This window comes from Mauremys mutica, chromosome 2, assembly GCF_020497125.1.
Source record: "Mauremys mutica isolate MM-2020 ecotype Southern chromosome 2, ASM2049712v1, whole genome shotgun sequence".
NCBI classification, from domain to species: domain Eukaryota; kingdom Metazoa; phylum Chordata; order Testudines; family Geoemydidae; genus Mauremys; species Mauremys mutica.
Window position 1 is genome coordinate 113,852,333 of NC_059073.1, and position 12,746 is coordinate 113,865,078.

The 12,746-nt window shown below is 44.0% G+C and overlaps 1 long non-coding RNA gene across 1 annotated transcript in view; it reads right to left on the minus strand.

Annotated features, from left to right (window-relative positions):
* Window positions 1-12,594, minus strand: part of LOC123365301 — a 30,920-nt gene extending 18,326 nt beyond the window's left edge. The window contains exon 1 of the long non-coding RNA XR_006577523.1: window positions 12,457-12,594. This is a non-coding gene — a long non-coding RNA (uncharacterized LOC123365301). The remainder of the gene's footprint in view (window positions 1-12,456) is intronic.
* Between the last annotated feature and the right edge of the window lie 152 nt (window positions 12,595-12,746).

A 12,746-nucleotide genomic window follows, 5' to 3' on the forward strand; every position in this document is an offset into this window, starting at 1 on the left:
CACAAGTAAAACAAAATACAAATACTCCATTGATACTCCCTGGTGAGTCCATGATTCTATCATCATGTCAATCACCTCATTTGCATGGTGTTGAATCCTGTGAATTATTCTTATTAAGCATTCACTTCTGGTTCCTTCAGAGTCAGTGTTTACTATGAATGCTTATTACTAATAGCACTGAAATCAGTATTGAGGATTCATAATAGGGAATGAATTAACTGGGTTTGTGTGCTTATATCATTCAGTATAAAATTGCTGAAGAAGATGTTAGAATGAATGGTGTCAATATGTATACACAATAACATGCATTTAGCAAAATGGTTAGTAAAACTCTTTTTGGAAAAATATACACTGCAAATATTTTATAAATACTGTTTGATCTCCAATATACTAAACACTCTAGTGATCTTTGGAGTCTTTCTAGTAAAGACTTTTTAAATAATACATTTTCTCCAACCTTTAGTTGGTCATGTCTTGGACCATGATCTTGCAAATGTTTAAGCACATGCTTAACTTTAAACATCTGACTAGTCCCAGATAAGTCAATGTGACTGGTCACATGCTTAGAGGTAAGCACATGCTTAAGCGTCTGCCTGATCGAGGGTTGGCCCCTGATCCTGCAAAAATTGCATCATAAACTCCTAAAAAGAAAGAAGGATTATAATGGAAATATTGATTCTTAACTCTGGCAATGCTATAATAAAATATTTTGTGACAGATTTGATCTTCGGATAATGGTTGAAGGTCCTTCTGAAATGAATGGCAGCAATGCTTGTGCATCAGAGGGCAGGAGTCTTTCTGTTGTTCATTCCTACTGTGCTTGGGGTTAGATATATTTTGATCAATAATCCTTGTGAACGTGAGTCCTGGATGCAGAAATGATTGTCTAGTTAAGATTAAATTTAAATCTAATCTCTCTGCCTTCCACATTGTAAAATTACCTGGATGTTTCTTGTTTGATTCCTGTGTAATCAGATTATTATTTGAAGAACATTCCATCACAATTGATTTGCCCTATAATGTATTAAATTAGTGTGATGTACAAACTTCTAATGTCTTATGATGCTTTTTCCCCAGTGCTACCCTCGATCATTAAGTCAGTATCTTGATGTGAAAATGTTATACGAACTCACACTTGGATTTGCTGCTGGTTGTATGCAAATAAAGAGAGCGTCCTATGGTATAAATGGATAAATCACACACAGTTTTAGTCAGTGTTAGAAACAGTGCTATAGCCTATTTTATTTCTCATTATATCTGCAGTTTTGAATAGCTCTTTAAAAAATAAGCCTTCTCCAACACCTCATCTCTCATCAGCAACGCTAGGATCCCTTATGCAGACGTTGTCAACCTAGGATTGATTTTCATCATCAGTATTCCAGTGCAAAATAAAAATCCATGCATAACATAAATCCTGGGTTTACCGCATTATGTGAGGAATCCCATTCTAGTGATGCTAAAGGGAGATTATGTGCTGGACCTGAAATTTTCTATTTAAATAGTAATTCAGTATCAAGCCCTGACAATGGTTGGATTGGCCAAAACATCAGCTACAATGATTAATGAAACAGTGCGAAGCAGGCAGGGGCGGCTCTAGCCATTTCGCCGCCCCAAGCACGGCGGCACGCCGCGGGGGGTGCTCTGCCGGTCGCTGGTCCCGCGGCTCCAGTGGACCTCCCGCAGGTGTGCCTGTGGATGCTCCACCGAAGCTGCGGGACCAGCGGACCCTCTGCAGGAACGCCTGCGGGAGGTCCACCGGAGCTGCCTGCTGCCCACCCGGCGACCGGCAGAGCGCCCCCCGCAGCATGCTGCTCCAAGCACGCGCTTGGCGTGCTGGGGTCTGGAGCCGCCCCTGGAAGCAGTAAATATATGAAAACCTTCTCCTAACTATGCTTTGAATTTGTGAGGTTCATTCTAGTTATTGGAATGGAGCGCTGGAGCTGCAGATGCTAAGTAGAACGGTTTATGATTTGTATAACTGATTCATCTATAGAGCCAGTGGCCATCTTTAATTGCATCCTAGTATAGATTTTTAAATCGCTGTATTAGAAGCATTTGGAAGTGGATGACTCAGGGACCATATAATGACATAATATGTTTTTATCTCTAGGTCACTGATCTCAAGCCAGTGAGCGGCTGGCAGGGTGACTGATGCCAGAGCAAGCACCTGGACATCAGAGTGAGCAAGGTGCCCCCACCCCCTGCAGGATGGGAGGTGAGCTCACGCAGATGCACTTCTGAACTCTGGGTCTTCACTGACCAAGGACAACAGCTGTGAGTGGGGTGTGGTGGAGGGAGAAGGGAGAGGCATGTTAAAGGAGCTTCTGGTTGAGGGACTTAAGAATCTGAGGCAAAACGACACTGCCCAGTGGGTGGGTCTTTTGCTCGTGGCTTTATGTTTATAAATCCTGCTTATGGCACTTCCCCAAATTAATGACGGGTGACTTCCCTTCTTTCATTAAGTTTCTTTTCTACACTCAGACTCTGTGTTTGCGAGGGGGGAAGTATTGCCTCTTAGAGGCGCGCGGGGGTGGTGTGAAATTGTCCCAGATTACTGGGTAGGGTCTCCAGCCGGTTTTGTGTTGTATTGTTGAAAAGGAACCCTAGATATAGAACCTGGCTTTTGTTGCTGTCAACTCCAACTGGCAGAAGGGTTACATTTTATTAACTGTAATAGTTTGTTTTATGTCTAGAACACACAAAGCATGTAGTAAACTCCAGTGGCCTGCTCTGAAGTGAGGCTAATTGTTTAGCCTCGGATCTCCTTTGGACTCTGTGCTGACACTTAAAAAATTGCTACAGCATATAACAGTAATGATGCAAAAACCTGGAGTAAAACTAGTATAAGGAGTATTGTTTTCCCCATTACAGAAGATTTCACTATATATTATTCTTTTGGGGAAACAGTATTTTCTGTGAGAAATTTAGAAAGGAACAACTGGTGGAAAAATGCTGACGTTTTCCAATACAAAAGAATGGTGACTTACCTTACACTAACTGAGATGTGTTGTCCACCTGAATTCCACTCTTGGTGTGCATGCACCCCATGAGCACAAAATCAAAATCTTTTGGCCAGTAGAAAAAACTGGGGCCACGTCTACACCCCGTATGCTTTGCGCCTCCCACAATGGGCATGTAGGGCAAAGTAGGCCCAACCATCCCTCATTTCCTTCACCAAGACAGAATCCAGGTGGTATAGAACCCCATAGTAGTTGGGAACTTTGGAAAAAATTTGTGGGTTAGTCATATGTGGAGGGTCTTTGTCTAGAGTGACTTTGTGACTGATCTGATTTCTCTTAGGGACTGGCCTGTAGATTCCCAAATAACAAACAGTGGCTCCTGAACTTTTCAGAGAGTGCACGACTTCATTGGTTCTTACATTAAATAGGTCACAATCTTAGAATGGGAGGTCCTCACTCGTTCTCTGGACCTCCTCTGGTATTCCTGACGACTGTAGCCATGGAGCCGTGTGCATGGTGAGTGACCACTGGAAAAGGTTTAGAAAAGGGCAACTAAAATGATTAGGGGTTTAGAGAGGGTCCCATACGAGGAAAGATTAAAGAGGCTAGGACTCTTCAGCTTGGAAAAGAGAAGACTAAGGGGGGACATGATAGAGGTATATAAAATCATGAGTGATGTTGAGAAAGTGGATAAGGAAAAGTTATTTACTTATTCCCATAATACAAGAACTAGGGGTCACCAAATGAAATTAATAGGCAGCAGGTTTAAAACAAATAAAAGGAAGTTCTTCTTCACGCAGCGCACAGTCAACTTGTGGAACTCCTTACCTGAGGAGGTTGTGAAGGCTAGGACTATAACAGTGTTTAAAAGAGAACTGGATAAATTCATGGTGGCTAAGTCCATAAATGGCTATTAGCCAGGATGGGTAAGGAATGGTGTCCCTAGCCTCTGTTTGTCAGAGGATGGAGATGGATGGCAGGAGAGAGATCACTTGATCATTGCCTGTTAGGTTCACTCCCTCTGGGGCACCTGGCATTGGCCACTGTCGGTAGACAGGATACTGGACTAGATGGACCTTTGGTCTGACCCGGTACGGCCGTTCTTATGTTCTTATGTGATACATCAAATGTAGCCTGTAGAGAAGAGAAGGTGCAAGGAGCCTCCTTCCATTGTGCCCCTGGGCAGGAAACAGCCACAGAATAACTGGGGGGGGGGGCACAGGAAGTGTGCATGGCAATGGCTCCTAGCATTGGTAGCCTCCCCATAAGGGAGAGAGCTAGTTGGGGTGAGACCATGGTTCTGCCCCACCTGAACCTGGCCGAGCACAGAGGAGAGCACTTGGTACTCCCCAGGAATCCCCAGAAGGAATGATGTCATTGACATAAAATACTGGCCTGCCAAATCTTTACTGCAGCTGATGATGCTTGGGAAGTAAAGGACCCAGCTTTGTCCTCAGAACCCAGTTTGAATTTGCAGAGCTGGCAGCTAGAAAAAAAAATCTTTCTATCTATAGACTGAGCACAGTTGACAGACAAATCAATGGGCCAGATTCTAATTTCATTTGCACCAACAGAAATCCGGAGTAAATTTCACTGAAGATTATGGAGATAGTGTAAATCTCCGCTTTGTAAATGAGATCAGGATTTGGCTCGGGGACTGGAGAACCCACAGGGAATAAATAATGGTGGCTGATCAGCTCCTCCCCCTCCCCCCCAGCACCTCCCGCTCACTGGTGGGCCTCACCGATTAGCTCCTCCCCTCCACTCCAGTGCCTCGCCAATCAGCTCCTCCTCCTTCTCCCAGTGCCTCCTGCCCGCTGGTGATCAGCTGTTCACAGTGTGCAGGAGGCGCTGAGGGGAGGGGGAGGAGCGGGGGCAGTAAGAGGCAGAGCGAGGGCTGGACATGCTCGGGAGGGGGAAGAATGAGGCGGGAAGAGGCGGGGTGAAGATGGAGTCTTGGGGGAATGGGTGGAATGGGGGTAGGGCCTGAGGCAGAGCAGGGCTCAAGTACCACTGGGGAAACCAGAGAGTTGGCGCCTCTGATCTGAGATCCCCAGAATTCTTCCACCAAGCTCCCTGCCTCCACTGCGGCCTGTGGCTTTCAGTTACAGTCCAGCTCCATGCTATTAAATTAGTGAAAGTGGCTTGAAAGCATGAGGCCAGGGTAGCAGTAATTTTCTCTGGCTTCCTTACATCACGCGAAAAAAATATGTGATTGCCATTCCTTATTTCACTCCACTACTCTTTGTGGATTTTTTTTTCAAACCTCTGCTGCAAATGGTCTTTGAAGGAGTTTATTATATCTCTTATAATCAGCATTGTACTGAAGTCTTCCTGGAACTACAAAGCATAGGTGTTTGAATTGAAAAACAGTGTAATAATGATTTTCTTTGCTTTTTGTAATGGAGGATGAGAGGTCCTTGCTATTTACCCCTGGGCTGAGGTTTCTCCTATTTATTTGCTTTCCAAGTGGCAAGGATGCATGCACTACATCAGCAGGGTCTTATGCATGCTAAATATGAATTATTTTTGTTTTTAATATGTCTCCAGTTGTCTTTGTGTTAGCAGCAGACAGTTCAAATGAATGTATTTCTTGCTGAATGGAAAAATGAACTTTATTCTACTAAAAGTATGTATTTACATGCGTGGTTTGAAGATTTTATTTGTAATTGGGAGTTTATTTCTATGGATAAACCAACTTCTCCACTGAAGGATAAATAGTGGGATTATGTGGCTATTCTTCTAATACACTGACAAGTGTCAATCATTAGTAAAAAAGCCAATTGTCATTGTCCCTCTCACACACATATATCTAGCAGATGTTTTGATATGTCTAAACAGCACTACTCTGTTGCATGGCTCCATTTATGGGCACTTGCACTGTTCCCCTCTGTCTGGTCTCCTCAGTAAGTTTTGAAATACAACGAGCTTCACCATGCCCATGAATAGGATTGATGGAATTACAAGCAGCAAATAACTCTTAAAAGAATCCCGTTACCATCATGGCCTTTCTGAGTGTCATCTTTGCTAGGAGCTGGTGTGACCATGTTTCCCTTTGGGCATAAGCTTTCGCGGGTAAAAAAACCCACTTCTGCAGATGCATCTGAAGAAGTGGTTTTTTTACCCATGAAAGCTTATGCCCAAATAAATCTGTTAGTCTTTAAGGTGCCACTGGACTCCTTGTTGTTTTTGTGGATACAGACTAACACAGCTACCCCCTGATACTTGACATTTTTCCCTTTGTTTTCTATGATCAACTTGGGCCCTTTCCATTGTTGCCTGGGACACTTAGATGAAAGGAAGAGAGACTATGGCCTAATACTGAAAGGAGAGGACTGAGAGTCAAGATATCAGGGTTCAATTAGTCAAGAACTTGAAGACGTTACCTCAGGAGGTTATGGAATCCCCATCATTGGAAATGTTAAGAACAGGTTAGACAAACACCTATCAGGGATGCTCTACGTATACTTGGTTCTGCCTCAGTGGTGGCGATGGACAAGATGACCTCGTAAGGTTCCTTCCAGCCCTAACTTTCTATGATTTAGTTATTCCTATCTCTGACCCTGACTAGACATGTAGCCCTCAGCAAAGTCATTGAGGGCTCAAGGCTGCAAAGGCATTGCCACCCCGATCTAGCAAAGCACTTAAATACATGCTTAACTTTGAGCACATGAGTGGTCCTTTTGAAGTCACAATGGGACTGATCATGTGCTAGAATATTTTTCTGGACTGGGGCCTGAGTGCTCAGCTCCTTGCAGGACCAAGCACTTAACCTCTCTGTGCTTCAGTTTCTCCATCTGTACAACATTTCACAGGCGTGTTGTGAGGCTAAAGTAATGAACATTTTTGAAGCGCTTTGAGATGGTAGCACTATAGATCTGCAATGAATTTTTATTATTTATTAGTAAGGATCAAATTCGTGCCTAGGGCCTCTTCATCAGCTCACTTCAAAATCAGATGAGAAGGCCCAACTGACAAGGTCTTGTGCATAGTAGTGGTCCCATCAAGAGAGCACTTTCTTCACTCTTCTCAGACACTTGGGTTCTATTCATGGTTTTCTTAGTCAATTTTCAGTAGAGGTTCTGGGCAATTATAACCTGGCTACAGGCTTTCCTTGCTGTTCAGCTTGTTGTAAAATGCTATTACAATGAAAACCCTTTGAACCAGCAATTCATGTGAGTCATGCAGAAACCACCATGCAACTAAATTTTTCCTAGTTTACAGAAGCAAACAGGTTTAAAATTTCATTTCTCATCTCCAAATCTAAAGTATCATCTGAATAAGAGGAAACCCAATAATAATATTGTCTGAATCTGATTCTCAGCCTATTTGCCCATTCCTACTGTAGCTATCCAAAATAGTTTTCTGCTCCCCCAAAATGTGGGAGAGGAGGTATTTTAAAGGATTCCTGTCAATGTATTGGTCAGTGTGGAAGTGTATTGCATGCAGGGCCAATCAAAGGGAGGGCCAGGAGGGCCATTTGGCTGGGCCTCAAGCTCAAAGGGGGCCTCAAATTTAGACACTTGTTAATTTTTTGGCATTGGATAAGTTTTGAAAGTTGTTTTTATGCACATCCTTATTGGACCAAAATGTGACACACTCTCTCAGCTTAGAGCTGCAAATTTAAGCAAATAAGAGATGTGATTTGGTAAAACCATAATTTTTTTTGCACAGAAAAAGGCTAGAAAAGCATTTGTTAAATAAAAAAAATTTCAAATTATGTTTCTCTCTCTTTTTTTGGTGCCTTATTTTGTTTTCCTGTGTTGCCTTTTTTTATTTTTATTATGGCTAGGGGCCTCAAAAGCTGGAAGTGGCCCGGGCCTCTCTGGACCTCTGAGAGGGACTGATTGCATGTAGGGCCTTATAGGCATTAATGCAATAAAACGTTAATGTTTTTATATCTTTAGTTTTGATTGTTTTTATAGGTTGTAACCAGAAGATAAGAAAGTGGTAAAATACATATAGATGATTAAGCGAATTTATTATAATTTCTTCTTTTGTTATATGGCTCTGATTCAGCAGTCATCTGTATGTCTGATCTATGCAATAGAAATACAGGGCCAAATTCTGCATGCATTGAAGTGCATGGGACTGTTTTTGCTGTTGACTTTGGGAGGAGCAGAAATGGGCCTACGTTTTTTTTTTTTTAAAGAAGTTGCTAACCTATATTTAAAAACCTGAGCGTTATTCAAACATGTAAATCACTTTGCTTTAATTTCTGCATAAAATAGATTAGAGTTAATGAAGTCTGATCCCCTTATGGATTAACATGAGTAACATAATTACACATTAACAGAGCAGTATGTATGGTACTAGAGTTACTGGCTATCATTAAGGACAAGGAGGTTCAGGAAATAGCATCCGTTTTTATAAATGCATTAGAGAACTTACACTTTTCAGCTTCTTTTTCCACCAAGATTCTTTTGGAAAGGCCTCTAAATGCAAATAGCCAATATTGTATTAAAATGTGTGGGCCAGGCCTAGCTTAGCAGTTAGACATATTCAGAAAAAAGAAGCTTACAGAAAATGACCGGACTAAAGTGAATGTAGATCTAGTCTAAATGTTGACTTGTTATAGAAAAACAGCAGCCAACGCTGTGATCTGAATGGTACTTTATAGAAATGCTTTTTAATTGTGTTGGTCTGGTCTGATCTGATCTGGTTCAAAAGGGGAACAGAAAAACATCTTGCTTACATCTTCCCAAATATTTTAATAATTTTTCAAAAGCTTATGCTATCTACCAGGCCCTCTACCTGTTTCAGTTGCAATCCATAGCAAAAGTCCCATTGGCTTCAACTGAAGGAGGATCAGATGCTAAAAAGGGATGATGTATTGTAATGTAAACTGCAAATAGCAGTGGACAAAATTAACTGAGGTGAAAGTATATAAAAGAAAATCCAGTAGCAAAATTCAAGCATCATAGACAGGGCCGGCTCCAGACCCCAGCGCGCCAAGCGTGCTCTTGGGGCAGCATTTTGCCGGGAGGGCGGCAGGCGGCTCCAGCGGACCTCCCGCAGGCATGACTGCGGAGGGTCCGCTGGTCCTGCAGCTCCAGTGGACCTCTTGCAGACGTGCCCGCGGAGGGTCTGCTGGTCCCGCGGCTCCGGTGGAGCATCCGCAGGCACGCCTGCGGGAGGTCCACCAGAGCCGCGGGACCAGCGGACCCTCCGCAGGCACGTCTGCAAGAGGTTCCCTGGAGCCGTGGGACCGGCGACCGCCAGAGCGCGCCCCGCGGCGTGCCGCCCTGCTTGGGGCGGCGGAATTCCTAGAGCCGCCCCTGATCATAGATGTGATGATTTTGGTTAAACATCCTTTTTTAGGAGCTAGGATAAAACTGAAATACACTGCGGTTTACATGAACCACTAGCTCTTCAAAGGACAGACTTCACACCAACTTCTAATGCTAATGAATTTTTCTCTGCAGCTATTTCCCACAGCTGCAACCAGTTCTGGCTCCTACCAAACCCATATTTGAACTGGCTGGCCTTCACGTGAGATAGAAATCCTCACATGCTTTTCACAGCCATATGACAGTTCCATTTCTGCTTGACTCCTCAGGGCTATTTGGGGGCTTTGATTAGATAGATCCCCTACTGTTGTAGTGCTCTCTCTTTCTTTTCAAAATGATTATCGTCAGGAAAAGTGAAAAGTGGCTGGTTTACACAATGCATATGACTGCCTACAGCTCGTTCCTCTCAGAACCTTCCTGGGAAAGGGTCACTTTGCAAACAGAAACTTGGGGAAATGGAGAAAGAGACAGGGTCTCAGATTATCTGCTGATGGAAAACAATGTGTATATATAGCCCAGTATATGCACAGTCTCTTTGCTCTGCAATATCTCATGCTTCCTCCTAAATATTCTGGGCCAAATCCTGATCTCATTTACAAAGTGGAGATTTACGCTATCTCCATAATCTTCAGTGAAATTTACTCCAGATTTATGTTGGGGCAACTGAAATCAGAATCTGGCCCATTGATTTGTCTGTCAACTGCGCTCAGTCTACACCTAGAAAGATTTTTTTTCTAGCTGCCAGCTCTGCAAATTCAAACTGGGTTTAAGGACAAAGCTGGGTCCTTTACTTCCCATGCATCATCAGCTGCAGTAAAGATTTGCAGGCCAGTATTTTGTCAATGACACCTGTGCAATGCCAATGGGTTGGAACATAATGGAACATAATAACCAGTTCTTATTAAAGGACCTGGGCATCATTTTAGACAGCTCTATGAAAAACTACTGCTCAATGTGCAGCTATGGTTGCAAAGCAATCAAGATATTGGGATCCATAAGGAATAGGGTGGAGAATAATATGAAAAAAAGCACATTACAACTATTAGGGATCGATATCCATGTGATACCTAGGGGTCACGTCTTCCAACACTGAAATGCAGCTACTTCTCAGGTGAAGCTCAGTCACTAGGTAACAGAGCTTAGCAATACTGGACAGCTCAGTGGTTTGAGCATTGGCTTGCTAAACCTAGTGTTATGAGCTCAGCCCTTGAGGGGGCCATTTAGGGATCTGGGGCAAAATAGGTACTTGGTCCTGCTAGTGAAGGCAGGGGACTGGCCTTGATGCCCTTTCAAGGTCCCTTCCAGTTCTATGAGATAGGTAAATCTCTATATAATACTGGATAGCCATTTAGGTTAAAGTGAAACTCCAGGGTGAATATATCAGAATATAATTATCCAAGCTGGAATTTGTCCAGAATGCTGAATTTAACAGACCTACCCTTGCAAAAAGTGCAGTGGGATCTTAAATGACCACAAGTGGTCAGGATCTCGGATTTACATCCTGTTCAAAACTCAGTGCTTATTGTAGCTTCCTAACATCATGCTGTGACATTGGGTCAATACCTATTCAGATGGAAGAGTACTTACCTACGGAATAACCAACACCATATTCAGCAGCACCTACTGTAAGCTAGGCATTTGTTGGAGGTCTCCCCTGTAAGTACTGAACCTGGCCAAACTGTGCTAAGGTTGTGAGAGCTGACAGGATGCCAGCCAAAGGTAGTATTGTTGTAGGCAGACCACTTCCCATTTGAAAAGATTGTCTTCCAATTTTTTTTCCACACTGTTTGCCCACCTGAGAAATTCCACTAAATAATTTGCCTTGAGCAGAGATAACAGTGAGGTGGTCTTTGGTTCTTTGCCAGTCTCACTTTGCCTAGTACAGAATTCCTGCACTTTCAGTGCCTGCAAACGGTCTCTCACCGCCTGTTTGGGAGTGCAGTTTAAAGGAAGTCTCTTTTTAGGAAACCACAGTATAATTTTACCACTTGACTGCTGATAAATGAATGCCCTAGGTATATGTGGCAGCACATCTTTTGTGCTGCTGCACTTAGCAGTTATGGCCCTGCATGTCACTGATTTTGTATCAGCAGTACAGTCAAGGAGTTACAAGATAGGACCTGCTGTGAAGGGTCTAACGATATGAGATGATTTATACATGAGTCCATTGCTTCAGAGAACTCTGGATAGCAACACAGCTTTCTCTCACTCTTGCTTTCTCTCTCTCTCTCTCTCTGTCCTACACTCAGATGTTGGTGACTGTAGCGGGGTGGTCACCCCGCTCCTGCCCGGAAGGGCTTAAAGCAGTCTGGGAGAGGGCTGTGGGAGAGGAAAGCTGGGCTGCTGGGGAAAGCAGCCACAGCTGTAGCCAGTGCAATTAGGGCCCAGCTGGCCCTTGTAAGAGGGCAGTGGGCCAGGAGCAAGGAGTTTCCCTCTAGCTGAGGAGGGAGATGGACCTAGCTGCCTGAGTGCTAAAGGGTACTGGAGTGAAGCAGGGCTGGGGAAGGCCAGAGGAGTTGGGGAGCTCCAGGCTAGCAACTCCCCAGGCTGCAGGGCCTGGTCCAAGGCCTCTGGAGGTACTGGGTTGCAGGGAAAGGCAGCAGATGAAAACCTCCCTTGCCTATGATGACTGGCTTATACAGATTGCAGTTGGCCCCAGTAAAAGGGGGCTAGATGGTGACTGGCAGTAGCCCATAGGCTGAGGCAAGGTGGGGATAGAGGGTTGGGGGTTTCCCAGAGAGGGGAGACCTAGGGAGACTGGTGGGGTTATTGCCAAGAGGGAAGCCTCAGGGTAAAGGGGCACTGGGTCCTGGGAGGGACACAGGGGGTCAGTGGTAGTGGGACTCCGGCCTGCAGAGGGTGCTCTAGAGGCTGGAAGAGCTAATTCCCGAGATGATCAGCAGGAGGTGCCGCAGGGGTGAGTCCTGCACGCCTACAGTGACCTTATTGATCAGCATTAATTCAGACAGTCTGTATAGTGGAGTTGTTTTCCATGTCCAGGATTGGTCATGTGAGGATGTGAGTTAGGGGTGAAAAATTGGCATCAATTCCCTTCTCCCACCAGGCGTAATTAACAAGGAGAATTAAAAAACCTGGGACCAGAAGCTAATCAATCATGTCTCTGACACTGAAAGGTAATCAATCACCTAAAAGCCTTTGAAAAATGAGGCAGATTTATGTCCAGGTCCTTTCAAACTGACACCTACCATATCACTTGACAGATGGAGAGGGACTTTCAGCTGTCAAATTTGTGTCTAGCCAGAAGTATAGGACTTGCGGCCTGGTTCTCCTCTGAAAAGTTCTCTCTTACCCCCCAGTTCAGCACTCCTGGGCATTCAGGTCCTGCAGCGTTCAATCACTAGAAGACTGAAAAAACGCCATAAGTGATTGTTTTATATATTTCAGCTCTCATGGAGATAATTGTGACATCTCATGGGCTGTATCTTTTAAAATTCCATCTCAATAACACAAGAAGCTGCCTTATCATTTTGATAAT